At 39.5% G+C, this 22,500-nt stretch overlaps 1 protein-coding gene across 3 annotated transcripts in view; it reads right to left on the bottom strand.

Moving 5' to 3' along the window:
• GTDC1 (glycosyltransferase like domain containing 1) overlaps positions 1–22,500 on the bottom strand; it is a 175,667-nt gene that overhangs the window by 37,358 nt on the left and 115,809 nt on the right. The gene's annotated exons all lie outside the window — the stretch shown is intronic.

The following is a 22,500-nucleotide window of genomic DNA, read 5'->3' as shown; positions in this document are numbered from 1 at the left end:
GCATCAACAGGGAGAGTAAAACTATATACTTGCTAAAATGAAATAAAGCAAACACTTCTTGGAAGTAAAAAGGCAATTCTGCCAACAAAGCCTTGGTACTTTTGACAAGATCACAGCTAAGATTGGCAGCAAATACCAAACACAGCAGTGTCTGACCTAAGGTAAGTCTAGTCTATGTCTAGACTTGAGTTTAGTTAAGTTGCTTCCTCACATGCCAATGAAGCTGACATAGAAAAACTATGTTGTCTAATGACATGGATCAAACAGGTACCGTGACATGGAAGTGGGTCTTCTTAGCCAACGACCCTCACCTGATTTCTATAACGACCAACTGAAAACAATTAATCACAAATTAGAAAGAAAACCCCACCTCTAGGAGAGGACTGAGTTCTACATCCATTGGTAGGATAGAAACAACCGTTGTTTTTCACGGGTGTGAGTAATGAACATCAAGATGAGGAAACTGAGGCAGAGCTACTTATGCCTTTCCTGAGGGGCCACAGACAGGATCAGACACCACTGGCTCTTCCACCTGATGACCATGCTGCAGAAAACCCTTCCCAACAGCAGGATGCATTTGCACGAGTTATATAGAGGCCACTGAAGTAACTTTTCGTAATATATGAAACGTAACATTTTATGCAGATCCAGTTTTACTATTTGAATTAAAGTAGTAATGAATTACGGTCCTTCCCCAGGAAACATTTGAGTGAAGCTCCTTCATCCAACCATGACTCTTCTAAATTAACATGGATAGAACTCCCAAGCATGGCCACTGTGGGCTCCTCAGTCTAAATGCCTGCCTGTACCTCCAGTTAATTTACCCACATATTATTTACTTACATGCCTTTCAGTGTGATTATGGTTCCCCCAGATAAGTAGAGACATTTAAATTTTCCGTTTCCTTTTAATTTCCAAATGTTTACAGACTATAGCCTGTTCATTAAACTGTTTACTAAAGACAACACTTGCTCCACTTTATCAACCTCCTCCACAGTTCTTCAGAGTTTTACTCCATCACAGCTCATCTCTGGGCTGAGAACAAACCACTCCCTTCCCTCTCTGTCAAAACAAATATTACTGAACACCAGTCATCACCTCACCTTGTAATGAAGCACCTTTAAATGCAAACAGACCCTTTTTCTTCAAAATCACTACCAAAATACAAACATACACACACTATGTGAGTTTTACTACAGTTGTACTCTTGACTAAGTGCTTTGAGGATTTTTCTTCAAACCCCTAAATCCCCTTTCCCAAGTCAGTGCACTGTGTAACTATTCCACATAATGTGTATTCTTAGATTTGGCTTGCTGTTCCTTGGCATATTATTTTCATATTTATCTACAACAAGTTGCATTTTTAAGCCACTGACCAAATCACCTGTGAGATCCACCTTTTTTCTACAGCTCACCATCCCTTATTGGAGCTGGTCTGGAGACATAACCACAAAAAGTTCAATCACACTCATCCAAATCCACTACCTGTGTTACAAACATGCCCGAGTTAACCCATTCCCACCTCAGTGACTTAGCCACCCTCAGATCCTCTGAGTTTAGCAGCATAAATTTGATATGGCTGAATTCCACACACAGAATCATAGACTCATTAAATGGTTTGAGTTGAAAGGGACTTTGGAGTTCCTTTAGTTCCAACCCCCTGCCATGGGCAGGGATGTCTTTCACTATCCCAGGTTGATCCAAGTCCTGTCCAACCTGGCCTTGAACACTTCCAGGGATGGGGCAGTCACAGCTGCTCTGGGCAACCTGTGCCAGGGTCTCACCACCCTCACAGCCAGGAATTTCTTCCTAATATCCAATCTAACCCTGCCCTCTGGCAGTGGGAAGCCATTCCCTCTTGTCCTGTCACTCCAGGCCCTTGTCCAAGTCTCTCTCCAGCTCTCTTGGAGCCCCTTAAGGCACTGGAAGGGGCTCTAAGATCTCCCTGAAGCCTCCTCTCCCCCAGGATGAAAAATCCCAATTCTCTCAGCCTTTGGTAACAGACCTAAAACTGGCTGGTGGTGGCTCCTCTGAAGTACAAGCACAGACCCATCAGGATATACTTTTATATATTTATGCACGGGAAAAGCTGAAGGAGAAATAGGGATTTGCCCTAAACATGCAAGTCTGTGACTGCACAGAAAGCACTGATTTACCAAACTAAATTTAACTAACAGATTTTGAAAGATCATTGCCGTTATGAAGAACTGCTTGAGGTGTGAGAGGTCAGGCTACCTAGGGAGGCTGTATCCCCCTGCCTGTCTTTAATCTCCCAGCCAATCATCCACTCAATGCACCATTTCTGTTTCTAAAGAGGTTTCCTTCTTAGTTTTCAACCCTTATAAATCTGATCCGTCATTGAAGAATTCCCAATAATATTAGATAAAACTCCACCGATTTCTCTCTGGAATAAACTCTTTAATATCTTTTATTTAAGACATGTGTGTGCAATCAATTCCACGGTATTTACTTGTATTACACACACAGCATTCATCATCTTGACAATTTTTAAAAGTTTTAGAACACCATTTCACTTAACAGTTTGAAAAAAAAAAAAAAAGAAGAGATTTATTTGATGGTTAACTTTGGAACAAGTTATCTGCATTAACTTCCATTGTTTTGGCATAAAGTAGTTCTGTATATTTTACTAACAACAGTGGAGACATGATAAAGGATGTAGGCAGAGAGCCATAAACAGCTCTCGCTGCAACCCACGGTGTTCGTGTAAAGGCATTAATTTTTGGACTTTGATTGGAACACGTCTCTGTGCTCAGCCACTTGGATTTTCCTAAATACAACCCCGTATAAAACCTTGTACCTGAATAGAACAATTTCAACGGCGGAAAGAGCGTTGTAAATCATGTGTGGTATAAACTTGTCCACATGATTGGAATGATATAATGGATACTGGAGTCCCTAACCACTAGCTAATGTTCTTTATGACACTTAAATAAATGACCTGAAAATAAACTAATAACAACACGAAATCTTCTAAACCTGTTCATGTGTATTTCCCAAAAGCAGGCTGGAGAACGACAATGTCTAGTTAGCACATTTTTTGTGTTTACATTTTCTCCAGAACATTTTTGCTCCAGCTACTCTATTTTTCCACTTTCAGACTCAAATTAATTCTTCTTTTCTGACACCTTCCATCCAGTACCTGCCCAGATCACAGTCATTTAAAACATCAAGACCTTTCAGGACTTTTACATCACCATGACGTTTATGGAGTAGCAGAGGTGGGGCAAGGGCAGATGTAGGCTCAAAAGACTAGATATAAGGAAGAATTTTTTATATTTTACGTGGCTTTTTATGATGAAGGTGGTGAAGCTGTGGCTGCCCCTCCTCTGGAAGTGTCCAAGGCCAGGCTGGACGGGGCTTGGAGCAACCTGGGCTGGTGGAAGGTGTCCCTGCCCATGGCAGGGGGTGGAATGAGATGATCTTTAAGGCCCCTTCCAACCCAAACCATTCCACGATTCTAAAAAACAAGCTAGAGAGTTACCACAGTAGAGAGGTCGGATTTAGTGATCGAGAAGGATGCACCATTTTTCTCAACCTTAGTTACAAAACACACCAGTCACATAAGAAAAATGTCATAGCATTCTATTTTTAATATGGGAGAAGGATTTCATTGTTATTATTAACTTGTGGTAGTGAAATCTTCCACAAGTGAAACTTTCAGGAAAAAAAATTATCGTCAAAGCAAATATTAACACTTTCAATAGATTCTACAAGGTACTGTCTCTTCAAGTTAAAAAAAACCATGGAAAATGTTTCACTTTTGTGCATAACTCACATATACTTAAACACTGAAAGTTCAGAACAAACAGTGAGACACTTAGATATCTAATTTTAGTCTCACAATTTGTGTTCAAAACTATTTTTCTTTTATGTATTCAGATTTTTGAGTCTCTAACACATTGAACAATCAATTTTAAAACTTTATGAAGACTCCACAGAGAGTAAGCCTTGAAAACTTTCCCTTTTTGCATATTGAGTCTAGATGTTTAGTTTAAAAGACAGGCTAAAAATTAAACTAAGTTCATAAAAATTCAATACCCTAAAAGTTAGAGTTTCAATCTAAGTACTTGCTACTTTGAGTAACAGACATTTTTTAAACTCATAATCTATTTATTATGTATTTTTTTTCATTTATGCCATGAAACCCTGCTCTGAGGAAATCCATGTGCTTTTCCTTGAAGCAGATGTGCGTTTTTCCCAGCTCTTTTGTAACATGTTGCCATGTTCCATTGTACGTGTTTACTTACAGAACTTTATTTGCCTTAATGAAAAATTATTTATGGGGATTGGTTTCTTTTCCATGGCACCAAGAGTCACTTTGTGACACCGTTTTTTCAACAACAACAACAAAAAAAGGATGGAAGGGCCATGATGTCACTGCTCAATGAATAGAGACCACATTAGAAAGACAAATTGGAGTTCTGGTTTAGGTTAGACCAGATTATACAACCGTTCTCTACAAATTTTAAGAATGCATATAATATTAAAAAAAAATAAATACTTTGCATTAATAAAAATTTGCCATTCTAAAAACACAGTCACATTCGGAAGCAAAGTTATAGTTCTGAAAGTGCAATGGATTTTATTATTTACTTATTTATTATATTGCCATTAAAAAGTTTAAAAATAATAAAATAAGATCAGAGATTCGTGGAATGGTTTGGGTTGGAAGGGACCTTAAATATCAACGAGTTCTACCCCCTGTCATGGTCAGGGACACTTTCCACTATCCCAGGTTGCTCCAAGCCCCGTCCAACCTGGCCTTGGACACTTCCAGGGATGGGGCAGCCACAGCTTCTCTGGGCAACTTATTTCAGTCCTTCACCACCCTCACAGGGAACAATTTCTTCCTATTCTTCCTACTGATAAAAATTGGCCTTTCTGTAAATGTAGTTACATTTGAAAGCAATGTTATAGTTCAGAAAGTGTAGTGGATTTTTTGTTTATTTATGATATTGCCATTAAAAGGTTCAAACATAAAATAAGACAGTCATAATCAGATACATTAGAAACCTTCCCTAGGCCTTAGGGCTGGAGCACAGACATTTCAGAGCTGCTGTGTTTCCTCCATCACTCATGCACCATCACGGCAAAACTTACAATTTCACTGACTGAGAATTCCCTTTGTTTTTCTTCAGTCACGATCACAAATGTCTCTTTGCTAACTGCTGATATATTTAGCAGAATTTTTGTGACCTAAATCACTACAGAGGTTCATGGAGAGCTGCTGTGTCTCTAATACCTGGAGTCCCTTTGGCTTATAATGGTTGTGATCGACTGTCGTTGGCAATAAGTAAAAAATTTCACTTTTGCACTTTCTTTCTTTCTGCTTCCTTGAATTTATCCTGTTCCCAGACTGAATTTGTTCCTGAAATTACTACAAGTATATGCAAAACTATACAACCATGAACACATATTACTGGCCAAACACTGTAAAAATATAAAAGTTTTTTCAAAACTCATAATTTTGTCCACTCTATTCTAAGAAATTAAAAAAAACCATTAAAGTAGATCTTTGGAGGCCAAACTGGAACAGACAGCAACGCCATTAGTATATACTTACTTTTCATATTTATATATAAACATATACATTTATATTTTTATATTTAATATTATGAATCAACTGATAACAATAAAACTGATGCATTTATATTTACCTACTTCCCAAAAGATTGCAAAAAATTCAAAACTGGGAGTAGAGTCACAGTTCAGCAAGTCTTTTCTTCACTTTTTTTCTCTACAACTACTGTCACATTTTGCTCTACAGCATTAAAAGTGTGGTCAGGTGTCTTGAAGCTGTACTACAGTTCAAACCAAAAAGCTCAAAAGAAGATTCCCCAATATTCAGGGAATTTGATATTAGGGTTTATTGAAGTTGTCACATACTTTTGGGGATCTAATTTCACTTTCTGATCTTCAGCAATGGCTGTAATTCTTCATTCAGAAGAGGGAAGAGATTACTTGTCAGCAGTAATCTCTAACACAGATAATGCCATATAAATATTAGGGGCTTATAAGCATGGACAAGGATTAGGAGTAAAGAGGGAGAACAGAAAGAAAACTGAACAGAGCCAAGATTAAGCACTGGGAAGGGCATGGCAAAAGAAAATCCAAGGTCTGCGGCTCAGCTTGCCCTCCCGCAGCAGAATATATCTTTTCCTGGGTAGAATAAGTACAGTTTACACTGATTTCCCTGCTTGCAAACTGCAGGATGTAGAAATATGAAATATTATTTGAGATGTGATCATTACCTTCTCTTTGCTATGACAGAGGAGAAACTCGGGGAACCACCGAGGTTGAAAGGTCTCTGGTCCAACCTCGTGCTCAAAGCCCATCCAGCTGGACCAGGTTGCTCAGAGCCTCATCCAGTCAAATCTTAACTCTCACCAAAGGCCAAGAATGGAGATTTAATATGCAGGCATTAAATATGTGAGAGGTGTTGCTGCCAGCATGGACTATGAGGTGAACAACAACACGGGAGAGAACTAAAGCTGACCAGGACATCCTGGCCAGAGAGAAGAACTGGTACGTAACCTATACAATGGATAAACCAGGGGAGGGATCACAAGGTCTGACTTACTTCTGATAAATCAGCCAAAATAATGTTGTTTCAGCAAGAAATAAGCTGAATGCTACAATCCTGTCACTTCAGTGGTGTGTCTGAATAGCAGGCAGGATCCAGAGATGCTCCTGTAGACAACAGGCTGGATCCAGATCAGCCACGGGCTGTTGGCTTTGACCCAACTTGGTCCATGAGAGTGGGGAAGGAAGATGAGACAGGCAGGAGAGATGCCAACAGCAAACACAGTAGAAGAGAAACAGGTTAATTCCCACTTCCACCTATTTTTCCAAATAATTTCTGAGTGAAATTCCTCAATATCCAGAATTTGTATCTGACACTGTCAAAAATTTCCACTTTTAATTAACATTTATACTTTTCTTTCCAATCTAGTTTCACTCTCATTCAACAACACTTCTATTTATTTATTCTCTAAGATGCCACACCTGTAGCTCAATCTCAGGAAGATGGTCAAACTGATTTCTTAACCTTCCCTTAAATATTACATTTGAATTCCTAAATTAAGATCACTGTTCCAGGTGCACTGTAAAACCCACACCCCAGATGACCAGGATTTAAAGAGTGTTCTTCAACTCTTATTCACAGGATGGGTTGGAAGGATTAAAAGACCATCCAGTTTCAAACCCCCTGCCATGGGCAGGGACACCTTCCACTATCCCAGGTGGTTCCAAGCCCCATCCAACCTGGCTTTGAACACTCTCAGGGATGGGGCAGCCACAGCTTCTCTGGGCAACCTGTGTCAGTGTGTCAGAAATTATTCCCTAAAATCCAGGGAAAGGTACTACCTTCCAAAACACAAGGTTGCAGTAAAATTATGCAAAACAGGAACAAAGGCAGGTGAAACTATCCCTGGAAGTCTAAGTTTCCCTGGCATTCAGTCCTCTGTGCTGCTGCTCTTGTTGGACAAAATTTCAGCCAAAAGCATGTCTAGCCTAACTCAGTATTTGTGGGATTAGTCTATTTTGTTACCCATTTGCTCCTGACAAATGACTTCAACAATATCTTAAGCACTTTAGGTCAGAAAAAAAAATAATCAGAGAGTGATCACCTTGCATTTTAATTCCAGAAGGGAGATCCTTTGACCCACAGATGTCAAATTCATGTCTTTGACATCAAGTGAGACTGAGTTTGACCCTAAATATATTATTTCTGAGTTCACATCTTCAGTTCCCTGAGATCCTTTAACACTAAATACATGAATCCGTGCAGTTATAATTTCTAAGACCATCATTCTCCACAAATGAAATGGTGATAATTTAAAAACTCCTCAGAAAGATGGTAATGAACTACAATACATATTTTATAACGCAGGTGAAAATAACTTATGCATTATTTTGTGCAAGATATGAAAACACGGATTAATTGATAGTTCAGAAAAAAAGTAATTTTCTCTATAATTAGACACTGACTGTGTAGATCTGCTGCACCAACACCACAAAGTAACTCTGGGAGCCCTAAGAGTCCTCTTGATAACAACTGCCAGAAATTCAGAAATTGTTGACTTAAGTTCTGCTTCTGCAGAAGTTCAAAAGAATGAATTACACTATGGGGAAAAAAGTTAGGCTTCTGAGAATTGCAAGGTTTTTAAGGTTCTTTAGGATTCTAAAGGATTGGTCATGTTCATTAGTGCTTCCTGAAACAGAAAAAAAACCCAACTCAGCTCTCGAGTGTTTATTTAGAAAATGCAAATTTCACACAGAGCTACACACGATGCAGAATCTCCTCTTGCTAAACACAACTGGAAACGAGTGTTTGAAAACCGATCATCTTTTTTTTTTTTTTTAATTAAACTAATACCAGGATCCTGTAACATATAATTTCCTGTTTTGTGGAACTACTTCTAATCAGGATATATAGGATGGATGTCCCCTTTAAACAGGCTGCTTTGCAACATACGCAATGCAGAAGGGAGTGCTATCATAACACTTCAATAGTTAAGTGACTTTATGAGAAAAATACTTCCAAATGTTTCCTAAAACCTTCCAAACCGCACCAAAGAACATTATCGTAATATTATGTTTCCCCATGGCCTCCAATATTTAAGCTTGCTGTTCTCGAAATGATACTTGGATGAAAAATATAAGTTTATGTAATGTATAAATTGTTCCTAGAAGTAAAGCTGCCTTTAAAATAACTCCGTATAGATGTCAGATATTTTACATTTTCAATAGCCTTTCTGTATTAATTGAAGAAATGGCATGGCAGTGCCATTTGGGCTGCCCGGGAATAATCTGTATTTTAAAACTGAGCAGTCACTGTGTGATCTTATTCCTCGCAAACACTGAGAACAATAACTGTCCTGACCGATTACATATCAAGTTACCCTTAATAGATATCCATATTTCTTGTGCAGTATACATAATCCATATAAACTGTACACCATATATCAATACCATATTCCAGCGAATCCACCATCAAAGAGTTCGTTTATAGTAGGTTTTCATTTGACTGGGGGTTGTAACGTTCTGTGCAATCATATCCCAACCATTTCAGGGATTTTGCCAGCAAGCTGCTTTTTGGCAGATTATTGGCAGTACATATTGGCAACAAAGTAGTGCAACTAAGCCCTTCTTATAACTTACAGGTAAATAATGATTTTAATAAATTTATGTAAAATGTTCCACTTGCTTACATCTGGTTTTGATAATTTGCCCGCCTGCGCAAATGCAAACTTCTGTGTGTTTCTCTGGAAAGCACATTTTTCACCTGAATTATTTAATGTTTTCTCAGGTACCCCAATAAATAAGCAATGAAGCCTGCTTTCATTTGGAGGCTTAACTGAAGAAAGTTTTATCTGAAAAAGCTAGGCAAATTAATTAAAAATAACAATCGTATGCACAGAAAAATTTAAAACACACTTTGTCCACAATACAACATTCAAATAGTAAGACACACTCATTTTTGGGCTATTGTGGAGCTACTGCAGCCACAGGGCATTCAAATTGGATGGTTCAGTCAACTGGTCCTCAGGATCACACAATGTGGACATTGTGACCTCCATTTCAAAATGTGTGATTAGATTAATTTGCACCTTGTTTTTGCAGTAAAACCAAAGTTTAAATTTGTATGTCTACCAGGTAGTATGGCCTAGAGGAAATTCCAAATTTTAATCCCATTTCTACCAGGGTCTCATTCATTGTTCAAACTTCAGAAGTCTCTTTCCACCTCTAGAACTAGAATGGCAGTAACTGCCTACTAAAAGATCAAGTTTTTGTCAAAAAGCTCTAAAAATATTAATACTACTAACAGCAATGTCTTTACAGGAGAAAAACACGCTCAAAAACCTTGGACACCCTTTTTCTGGTATAAATCAGTTTGACAGTGATGCTGATGTAAGATCCCTGATCATCTGCCTTTCAGCATCTGGGTGCCAGAAGAATCCCTGGGGAGCCTGTACCTCTGAATTCTGTAAAACACTTGTGGTCCATCACTGAGCTACCTATGATATTAAAGTCAGCAAAATAAAAAGAGAGAGATGCAGTTTTGTGTTAGAAAAAAGAGCATCGATACGAACAGCACTGCTACCCTTACAAGATGAGTTACCAGTCTGGTGACAGATCTGCACAATGGACAGCAGCAAGGATGGTGCCTGCTCCATAAGGAGACACCAGTTTGTGAGCAGCTTGAGCAGGACATGGCCATGGTTTGGGTTGGACCTGAGCTGACCTGGTTCCAAATCCCCTGCCATGGGCAGGGACACCTCCCGCTATCCCTTGTTGTTCCAAGCCCTGTCCAACCTGGTCTTGGACACTTCCAGGGATCCAGGGGCAGCCACAGCTTCTCTGGAAAACCTGTGCCAGGGTCTCACCACTTCTTTCTAATATCCCATCTAACCCTGCCCTCTGGTAGTGGGAAGCCATTCCCTATGTGCTGTCCCTCCATCCCTTGTCCCCAGTCCCTCTCCAGCTCTCCTGGAGCCCCTTAAGGCACTGGAAGGGGCTCTCAGGTCTCTCTGGAGCCTTCTCTTCTCCAGGTGAACAGCCCCAGCTCTCCCAGCCTGTCTCCAAAGCAGAGGGGCTCCAGCCCTTGGAGCATCTTCTGGTGATAATTATCACCAGTCGCCCCCGTGCTCCTCATGCCTTTCACTCCACATGCTGGGATCACACATTCAGCCTCTGGAACACATATCTGTGATTAGGAGAAGCAATATACTTCAAAAGGTTTAACAAGGCCAGTGTCCATTCTGCTCTGTTTGTGGATACATCTCAGAATTATATTAAATAATTGCTTTGAATAGGGCCTGTAATGAATAGGGAACAATTAATTAAGCATGAGATTTTACTTGTGCCCAATTCAACCTAGGACTTCCTTGCTGGTTTTGAGCATTTATTCATTCATGGAGCTGGCAGTTCAGGATTTTGTAAGGCTTGGCAACATGGTCAAAACCCCCTCAAGAAATTCTTGTTGAGATCTATTGGCCATGCTGGTGCAACTCGCTGCTGCTGTAGTGGACTTGCTTTTAATTTGATCTGTTTCATGGATTCAGTATCCTTCCAGCACGTTAGAAACCTAAGGGCATATATTTGTATTGTTTAAAGGCAGGAAATTCTGTGAACTGAAATGAGAACATATCCCTTTTGCCTTTACGGACTTTTGTTATTTTCTTTTCCTTTTGGGGTTTTTGGAAACAAAACCAGTGAAAGCTGAAAGTTTTGAACAATAGCAAATTACTTTCAAGGAAAAAAAAAAGTAAAATACCAAGTATACTTTTATAACTTTATTCATACACTTTGTATATATGTAAATTGCACTTATCCAAGCTTCAGAAAATAACCATTCACAGCGGGGCCTTATGTTGCAACAGGATCATACTGGTTTTGTCATAAAAGACTGTGGACTTTGCTGTTTTATTCCTTTACTACCTTGTATAAACTTGTACCCCACTGACTTCATGACAGAGCTGACTTGTTTCATGCTAACCACAGAACTAGGGCAATCACATTCCTATTGTAAGGAGGAAAACTACCAATCTTTGCAGCTCTTTCACTTTAACTCCTTGTCCAAAGAGTCCCACAACCTTGCTTTAGTTGATGCAAAAAGCAGGTCTGAATTTTGGGATAGGAAGCGAGAACTGGTGGAAGATGAACAGGATAACCTGCTAAAATTAAAGAGTTGGGCCGATACTGCCTTTTAGACAACTACAGCAGCAAACTTTCTTACAGCAGTTCTGTACTACTTAGGGAAGGACTGGAGGCAGAGTGGCTGCATTAGCACGGAGACCTGATCCCAGCAGGATGCATCAATCCTAGTGCAGTGCTGCACAAATACATCCACACTGCTTCTGGTGCTCAGACCAGCTCGGTATCTTTATTGCACATAATGAATTACACTGTACAACTTAATAAGGAGAGGGTTATAGGTTATAGCCACGGTTATGGCTCTCTGGAATACTCCTGACTCGTGACAGAGTGCAGAGATTCAACTAAGTCTGCAAGAAAACTTGCTGGAGGACAGCTCATGTGCCACAACCTCAAGTGCAGCCATTTCAGCAAGAGCCTGAACACTTACCCAGCACTTACCCAGCGGTGCTCCCTGCATGCGGCGCACAACGAGCTGACTGTTCCTATCACACCAGCTTAATGGCTAAATATAAATTACAGTGGGATGCAGAGCTTGAGAGAGACATTTGACACCCAAGGCTCTGCCTGGCCACTGGATCTCTCCTAGCTAGTGTTTCTTCACCCACTAATCCCTCTTCCTGGACAGCAGCGATTGTGACACTGGTGAGCTGCAGGACTGGGGTTTGTTTGCTTTCATTTGGCACAGTGCTTCGTGCCCATCTCTTCTATTCTTGGAGGTTACAACAACTGAAGCAGGGATCATAACAAGACACAATCAATCATCGTAATAAATACAGTTCAGCTGCTTCCATGGAGTCAAAGCCTTTGGAGGAGAAGACTCTTAGTAAGAGATTTGAAAGAACATGAAGAAGCAGCTTTACTCTAAGTGCTCGCAGTAATGACTTCCAAAGGAACACTCCTGACCATTAACCCTGGGGAATAAAGAGCTGAAGGATACTCATGTTCATTCATGGACTCTCTCACTTCTACATAAAAGCAAAGGGATCCATAACAACCAGCTGTAACACTTCTGTGGTCTTTCCTGCAGAGGTGGGCGATGAAGAGAAAGGCTTGGCTACCACCCAGACAGCACAGGGTGCATCACCTTCCCTATGGAAAAGGCAGGGATCCAAAACTTAGCACCAATGATAACCACAAGTACCCCAACTGTTCTTCTCCCCTGAACACTTCTCTTATTCAGTGTACACTAATTCAACAGTTTTGCCCAAGTGCTCAAAGAACAACTGATGCTATATTTTGAAACATCACAGCATACAGATGTTTAAATCATATATTCAACACGCTTATACAGAACCAATCAGAAGCCACCAGTTTACAAGTCCTGCCTACCTTATATTCAGCTCTTCTGAAAATGTAGTTAAAGATTCTTAGGGCGAAAATGACGACTAAGTTCATGAACTGCCTCGAAAAATTGGCTGTGACACCACTTATTAAAAGTTATGATAAAGTAGAAGGTCCAACCAAAAGGAGCAGATGCACTGTTCGCTAAGTTGTAGCTGCAGACAGAACTTTTGGTGCCAAGATCAAAAGAACAAGGTGTTCATATAAATGGCATTTTATTTTGATCCTATTATTCTATATGAGCTCGAGGAGAGATCAAAGGAAAAAGCACCCAGGTTTCACTATTAACACTTAACATAACTCCAGTCGGAAAATCCTTTCCAGATTGCCAGTGCAATTTAAAGCCCAGCACATTTTTGTTTTTCTGTTAGGTTAATATACCTGGAGGCACGGGTTTCATTCCTCGACCACCTTTTCCATTGTGGAAAATTGCTTCTGTTATACATAATTTCAGTTATTTTCATTTTTACGGCAGCAAAGACACCCCAGCTCTGGGAAGTGCACTGATCTGGGTTGTACCCGCTGCCCTGGAGAGCCAGGCTGCCCTGAAGTGGTGACAATATATTACTGACTGGGAAATTCAATACCATTGGAGTCAAGTACTAAAGTGTGGCTCAGCCCCTGCCAAAGCATACCAGCTTCCACTCAGAATGTAAACAAACCTAATGGGCCTTTCAAATATCTAAAAGTTCCTCCTGATAGCTGGCAAGAATAAATGTGCTTTAATATGTTCTATTGCTTATTATGACATTACCCAGGACTACTACTATTAATTAATGGTTCCATTGCCTCTCTTAGCACCCAGTGGTTTTGCATAAAGAAAAAATAATAACATATTGTATTTCTTACAACGCCAAACTATGCCTAACTAATTTTAATATTCATGCTTTCTTTGAATGGAAGCTTCTCATTGATGATTCAGTAACTTCAGTAAGGGCAGATATTTCAAAATTGCACTTCCACTGAATTTTTTTGACTTTGACTTCTAGGACTGCAGAAAGCTGCTAATAAACAGGTATCACTTATCGGACTACCTCTGGAAAAATCAGCAATCAAGCATTCATAAGAAAAAAAAAAGAGTGCATATGTCCTTCCCTTCCTTGCCACCCCCTCCTCACTTGCTATTAAAGCATCTGAGTTAAAAAGTCATTCCAAAGTTTATTGTAAATGCCAAAAAGTGGGCACTGATCCCACAGGAGCTGGCTCAGCTATGGCCCCCACCATTTTATCCAAATCTGTTCCAAGGAGCAAGTTTTGGGTGGTAGTTTTGGGGTTGAGTTTTATTTTTGTCTTAATGTTAGTAGATTGTCAGAGGCGAGGAGAGGTGAGGAGGTGGCAAGTCATGACTTTGGGAACTCACACAAGTGAGCTGTGCCCTAGAGTGAACATGACAATTATGGGTTAAACGAGGGAAAAACATCTCATGCACAGTCAGAATATGTTCATGTTACACACAGCAGCCAGCTGGCTATAAATCCAAGAAGTAAGCTGGAAAGCTTTAGAGTTTAAATGGATGAATACAGATATAGATGGAAGAACAGTAGTTTGTCCCCATATGAATGGCTTTTAACTGAAAAGAGTGGATTGCTTTCACGAGGGTTTGCCAGAAGAGCAACCTTATTGAGAGGAAAAAAAGAATAAGTCTGATGATTGGGACATTCCATATATTTATATCTTCTATTTTGTTTTGAGACAGAGAAGTCTGATTCAGCGTGTCTGAACAATTATAGCACGGCTTTACATGCAGGTGTTCCAGTAAACAGGGACACAAGTTCCTTAATAACACCTCTGCAGCTGATGATCCATAAACAGGATTACTCTATTAATTTATTTCAGATTCAAATTACCACGAGCTGAGCTGTGAGAAGCCACGGACTATTTGTCTTTCCATACTTCCAGCTCCAAGTAGCCTTAGCCTTTTCTACTCTATACATTTGCACCACTGAGCCCATGGCCAATGATCCCATCCATGCACAGATACACCAGACCACCCTGAGGCTGCTAAACCAACACCTTCCTGGTAGGCCCACAGGATGAGAGAGGCATTTCTGAGACTTTTTTCACTCTTTAGTAAATAAAGGTGACTAGAAAAACCTTCTGGATTCTAGACCCAAGAAATGTCCTAAAAGGTTTTCATAAATGGATGAACCTGAATAACTTGGGGTTGACCCATGCAGGACCAGGAGCTGGACTTCAATGATCCTTGTGAGTCCCTTCCAACTCAGGATATCAAATGATTCTTCAGCTTTCTAGAGGTCTAGTTACCCTGCCTGAACATTTTGGGATCTTAGCAAGATGCACACTTGTTCTTTCTCTGCTCCACCTGAGGCAGATGCAACTCACTCTTGAATCCAAAAACAGAGTTCTGGTTCTTACTTATCAGCTAAATATCAAATATCAGCTAATCTTTAAAGGCATAAAGGAACATCACATCCATAATCTATGCTCATATTAATTTATATGTTTTATATATATATATATATATGTTTTTCCAAAACTTTTTGGTGTTTAAAAGTGGCTGCAAGCTCATGGGTTTGATGTACTCACTGTTGACAGAATCAGATGGGAACTGTAGGAAGACTGATAACAGCTTTTCTCCCCAAAACCTTTCTCCTGTGTCTCTGAACTGACTGAATGGGAACTGAGAGGGAAAAGAACAAAGATTTGCTGTTCTTTACAGTCACGCAACAAAAGTGTAGGTTAAGTACAGGAAGTATTTGCAGATTCCAGATATTCTGTGGACCTTTGTTGCTTTTCCTTGCATTCAGATCTAATCTCAGCCCCGGCATAGAGCTGGACTTTCATGTTCTGCGGTCCTTCACTAAGAGAAAACCCAACCCACTGTGACACTCAGGGCAAAGTGGACTCAAGGCACAAATTTTAACTTCAGCCTTTTGTAGGCATTTATTCATGCTAGTGCATTATGGAAAAAATGTTTCACCAAGAAGAGAAGGCTTAAAGCACACTAATGAAAAAATTAATAAACATATTTAATATATGGTCATAGTACAACACACCTACAAACTGATAAGATAGAGCTAAAACTTTTAGAAGAAGTTTGGATAAATAGTTGGATGTTGCACATCAAATATAACACCACTGTGTGATCTTTAAGCTTCAGTGTTATAAAATCAGTTTCTTTTTTTTTTTCTGATACCAAATATGTATTTACCTCCAACTGACTCAAGTCATCATTATTAACTACCAAGATATTTTTAGGAGGTCCTTCAAACAGAAGGGTAGTACTCTTACTAAGCAATAAATTGTGTTTGTTTCTTTAGCTTCAATCAAGCATCAATTTTGGATTATTTGTCTGAAGTCAGAATTCTTAAAATATGCCCTTTTTTTATAGAACTAATTTCTGGAGGAAAAAAAGAATCCTCTCCACAATTTGAGTGCAATCAGCTATTCTAATATCACTGGCTCTGATTTGGAGGTAAGGTTATGATCAGATGTATTTAAGGAGCACTGTATGATTAATTTAAGAGGTGTCCCACCAGTATTCACATGAATAAGCATAAACAACATTGTTTTACTTTTGTTATGCTGCTGTATCACCTTTGATTCTCAGAAACCTGCTTGTACCTATACAGTTCTGAACTTTGTAGGAGAAGGGCTCACAGCAGGATAGGCAACTCAAATTTGTCAATCAGCAATATCTGGCATTGAAAATAGTTCTGAATATGAATAGGAAAATATCTGGCTGTCAGATATTCAGAAGAATTTTATGCCAAAGCATTGCTAGGGAAATTTCCAGCTCTCACAAGAGCATTCAGCTAATTCCTGATGAATCATCTGCACCTTTGGGTGCTTACTGGAAGCACATTCCTCCTTTTCCTTTATTTTCCTTTGTGAAGAAAACAGAAAATGGAACTCTCACCAGAAAATAAGAAAAACATTAACCTCTAAGTCCCTTGGATTTTGGTAAACAGTGAGATCACTGGAAATCTTAGCTTCTGCATATGAATTAGAGGAGAATAATGGGACTGAGCAAAAAGTCATGGACTATGTTCATCAATATGTGCCTTTTATGTAAACTAGATTGTTAATTGAAAACCCATTTTCAGAGTCTCTTAAGAGGCAATCACCTTAAAATTAATCAAAGTTCTGTTTCCTCGTTGTTTTTTTAATGGGGTTTGTGCTCCTTTGGATGCTCAGAAAATTGCTTGGAGCAGAGATTGGAGCCAGAAGCTTTGGAGTTCATGTCTGAGAGTCCATCTTTCCCGGGGGGACGAGCCTGGACAAAAGGAGGCTCAGGGGGGACCTTACTGCTCTGTGCAAATCCCTGACAGGAGGCTCTAGCCAGATGGGGGTCGGGCTCTGCTCCCAGGGAACAAGTGACAAGAGGAAATGGCCTCAAGTTGTGCCAGGGGAGGTTTACGTTGGATATGAGGGAAAATGTCTCCACTGAAAGGGTGGTCAGCATTGGAACAGGCTGCCCAGAGCAGTGGTGGAGTCCCCATCCCTGGAGAGATTTAAAAGACATGTAGATGTGGCACTTGGGGACATGGGTTAGTGGTGGGCTTGGCAGTGCTGGAGGAACAAAGTGCCTTCAGTGCCTAGTAATGACTTGTTAAAAAAATAATTTCATACTAGCAGCACAGTGATAGATATCAAAGGTGAAAATTTGCCATGATTTTGCACTCAAAGAGCTCGAAAAGATCTTCAAACAGCAAAAAGGACAAAGAGCAAAGACAAATCTGTATTTGTCTACAGATGTATTTTCTTAACATTTTTTTTCATCAATTCATTTCAGCAAGAACGGTCAACTTAAATTTTTCAGTGTCTTCAAGGACCTTATTTCATGAATTTGTATAAAAGGTAGAAAAGTATATATAAATGTTTTAAAAGCAGCCAGGAATACGAGCAAGAGTTTTTGTGGAAACAGTGCCATTAGATTTAAAATGCCAAACACTCAAATTACTTCTGACACATTTGATCTGAGTCGCTTTTGAATTTGCACCTACAAACAATAAAAAACACTGGTTCTGAAGGAGACTGATTATTTCCTTTGCAATATTTTACCACAGAGAAGTTATTCTCTCTTTCTCCCAGATCTGACAGCCATTCAAATGCCCTGGGTTTGCTGCACACTGAACTAGTAATATGATCTCTACTTGGAAACACCCCTCAAAAACAGTTTCTCCTGTCAATTCTCAGTAACTGCATTCAATAACAAGCGTGACTATTGAACTCTGAAAATATCAATGTTCAGTCGTCTTCCTGAGCTCACACGTCCCAGGGAATATTCCCTTTATTCCCAGGGAATAAAGATGCTGAAAAACCGCCATCTCTCCCCATCGTTTCGATGTTTATCATAACCCTTTGTGATATTTAATTGGCACTGCTTTCTGCTCCTTCATTTCCAAAGGGATGAATCACAGAGACTCGGTCTTCCAGGAACCAACCACTTGAGCTATTCTCTGCACTTCCTTCAACTGCTCCTCGACCACAGCCAGCCCTTTGATTGACCCCACCTTTAATCAATGTTCAACTGGAGAGCCTCAGCTAAAATGGGTATTAAGCCTTCTGAGAAGAGAATGACTAATCAACACCTCAAAGCCAGAATTATGACAGCAAACTTCACAGAGCCTCCTGCAGCCAGTGGGGTTTGTTCACAGGCTGGAGTGAAGAAAAGCCATCACTGAAGGTCAGATTTCCTCACTTTCTTACTCAATAATAATACACTGTGTCGTCTGTAGACTACTCTGAGTTATAATCACAGATTAATGTAAACCTAGGGGGTATAGTCTCCATCAGGTACTCTCCATTATAGTTAACAGTTAATGTTAAGGTACAACTTGCCAAAAACTGGATCAGCAAGACAACAGTTCACTAAAAAAGACAAACAACTCATCTGCTGGTCGTTCTACTCCAACTACCAGGCTCAGTTCTGTCATAAATCGTAAAATAAAGTCCTGGTTTTGTATTAGTTTGAAGTGGCTTTGGTGCCACCACTAAGGACCATCATCTAATGGCCAAGGAAGATGCAGGAAACCTCCTAGTCCCTCCATCTCCAGACCCAATTTATCAGCTACTGCTATTTTCAGCAGTCCTTTGACTTCCCTGTCCCAAATAGGTGGTTATTTTGCTCTGATGCCAAAACCTGATACCTGATCTACTTCTGTGGCTTCCTGATCTTACTGTACCACAAGCAACAGCAACAATAAAACACATTTTTTACAGAGTAACACGTTAAAAAAAATCCGGGCTCTTATGACAAAGGTTTCTCCTAGGTATAGTGTTTACAAAGAGTAATAGAAACTATTTTTAGAACTCTGGGAACGCAGTCCTTAACTCCAAATAATCCCAGAATTATTTGCCATTAGCTATCCATTAGAATTTGGAACCTGGGTCTAACTCGGAAGTTTTGTATGTTTACTCTAAGTTTTACAGTATGTTAAGAGCTTTTATTACCTTTTTACAGGAAGCAATACAGAATTATTTGTAATGGAACAACCAGTAAGCCAATGGCCTTCCATTTCCGAAGTTCCCTAGTTATCCTAAAATAATAAAAATACACCAAGACAGCAGCAAGAAAGTAAGGGGACACTTCTCCACAGCATCTCAGCAATAAACAGCAGAACTGTGGCACTTCAGCGGAATGTTCCAAACCTAAATTGAATGGCAGCATGATTGCTGTGGTTCCAGTTATGTTAATTAGGCTGGATTCATGGTTCATTGAGGCTGCAATTATGCTGCAAAGAAATGCTTCAAGCAGGCTATCCCATCCTCCTGCAGCCTGCTGAGTGTGCTCCCATTCTTCTTGGGGCAAAAAGACTTTCTAAAGGGATTAAACATTGGAGTCACATTTACACTTAGACCACACGGTTTGTGAAGATGCAATTAGATGACCACGTTCTGGAATTTTCTTCTTTTTCAGATTTATTAGGAAAAGTAGCTTTCCGAGTTCATTGGCCATTTTTAAAGCATGCTTTACTTTGCCAATTTGCATACTTAAGCACACAAATTATAAGCCTTATTAGCCCCATTTGAGCCATAGGGTAAGTGAAGAAGGGGAAGAGTTTTGCCCAAAGTTATATAGTTCTTCAGTGCAAAGAGAACTGAAGTATCTCCCATCTTCTCAGGTTAATGGTTGGACTGATGATCTTAGAGGGCTTTTCCAACCTAAATGTGTCTATGACTCTTTTAATGACATTTCCTGATGGACCACTGTGGGTAGGACACACACACCACACAAAATGCAAAACCTTCTGCCGGAAGGGTAATTTAAATAAGTGTCAGGGAGGTCTGCAGTGCCTCATGCAACCAGCCAGACACTCTCAAGCATGTGGTGGGACTCTTGGGGTGTTCTGTGCAGGGCCAGGAGTTGGACTCCATGATCCTGATGAGTCCCAACTCAGCATATTCTATGATTCTGTGATTTAAATCTATATGCTCACAGAGGAGAAACCTTGCTATTATTTCATCTGCATTTGCCTTGGTAACTATTTTTAAGTGTTCAGGTTACTCCTGATATGTTAAATATACCTACAGACATCCATACATAGCAAACACTATACTTATATATATGTATTACTTTTGAAATTAAGATTTCTCAAAAATAAACTATAATATTGCTAGATTTAGTCCAAGAAAATTGAATGCAATACTTAATTCAGCAATGTCAGACTTCCAATATTACTGTTTTCTTATTCTCCGAGAATTTTTCAGTAAGTGAAAAGCCTTTGTTGCCTGTTCCTTGGCAACAACAGGTGAAAAAAGCCCTTGTGTAACTAAAGAAATGAATAAATAAACCCCACAAGGACTAAAGTAGAACTTCGACTTGTATTCACCATTCCCTTGTATTCACCATTCCCTGCAACGAGGGTTTCAGTGAGGCATTTGGTGAAACAAAGAGTGCCAAATTGACATTATACTCTCAAATAACTGAGAGAAGACACACGATGAGCTGAGTAGGTTGGCCTGCAACGAGAAGGAAATAGTTTAATATGGTAGAAGCTCCTTCCCTGAATGGGAAAGGTCTGCCAGCCCTTAAATAGAAGTTTTCAAACTATCTGGGTTTTGGTGGGTTGAGGGACAGATGAAGATGATTTTTGAAGCAGTCTGCTTTCTGTTTTGTTTTGTAAGAATGAATCTACTTTAGAATCAGTTTCTTCAGAAAACACATTTTCCAATGCTTTTATTCTCAAAGAAAGATGACGTGGGATCAGGTGTCTAAACAGAAGCAAGGTCAATGCATACCTCCAGAGAACCAAGTATCTTTAGAACCTAATTTCCAAGTTCACAACTGACTTAATCACTTAGAAGTTCAAGTCTCATTAAAAACCAAAAGTGCTTAAGCCCTTAACTTTTTTTTTTTTAAAATTCAAGCACATCTCAAAAAAAAATTTGATACCGGCCACTTCAAAGCTGGCTCCCCAAACTCGGGGATGATTGAGTTTCCATAATACAATTACAGTTGTAAGGGAGCTGGATTGAAAGCAAGGTTCAGCTTTCAAACAACATCTCCAAAATAGTTGCAGATGATGTGCATTTTAGCTTTCTGATCCTCAGGTGACACAAGGATGAACAATATTAGTGAGATACACATTAGAAAGGGAAGGCAATACCCTAACTAGAAATAACCATCTTTTCCACAGATGGATGGACATCCATAACAATTTAATCTAACGAGACATCGAGCTTTACATGCCCATTTGAAAAATCATAATGGCACTTGTCTGGCAGGTTTGTTCCTCGATGCTTCATTCAATGACTGTTCAATTCTTTTGCTTTTTTTTTTCACTAATATTATCACAGGTCTTTTTCCAGATTAAATCTACCAGCAGTTCTCACCCAAGACACAGCTTCAATTAATATCCAATTTGAGTCTTAACACAGGGAATTCATGCATTGACTGAGACCTTTGGATCTGGCTTTTAGAAGTAGTTTTGTAATTCTCCTAAGATGAGGAACCTAAACCAGTTTGACACTAAAATCAGTCACTACATAAACAGGAATCTATAAGCACATCAGGAATATTATTTAATAGGTACTAAATAATATCAGTTTGAGAAATATGTACTTTATGTAAGAGCATGATAAGAAATCTGTTTTCTGATATATTATTAGCCCAGTGACTCTAACTTGCAATTTACTCTGCCTGCTTAGGCTGGAGTTTAAATACAACACCAAAAACAATGCAAATTCTGCTAGATGGGAACATACCAAGAGTTTTATTACTCTCACTTGAAAGCCTTACCATGGATAGGAGGAAAAATAAATATTAAATACACCATTAACAGGAAAATTATTTCAAACCAGTGAAGCACAACGAGACCCCAAGTACACTGTTTCTCAACTGCTTTTTTCCTAATGTACACTGAGGAGACAGTAAGGTAGCAAAATGGCCAAGGTTCAAATACAGGACATAAACTGCATGAAATTAGGAACAGTATAAATCTTTAGAACAGCTCAAAACTTGGAAAGAAAATTAGAAAAGGGCCTAATTTGAATTCCTTACTGAATCCACTCC

The sequence above is a fragment of the Manacus vitellinus genome, unplaced genomic scaffold (genome assembly GCF_001715985.3).
Source record: "Manacus vitellinus isolate BGI_N305 unplaced genomic scaffold, ASM171598v3 scaffold_43_pilon, whole genome shotgun sequence".
In the NCBI taxonomy this organism is placed as follows: Eukaryota; Metazoa; Chordata; class Aves; order Passeriformes; family Pipridae; genus Manacus; species Manacus vitellinus.
The sequence above is the reverse complement of the archived record's forward strand: the minus strand, read 5'-3'. Positions and strand labels throughout refer to the sequence as shown.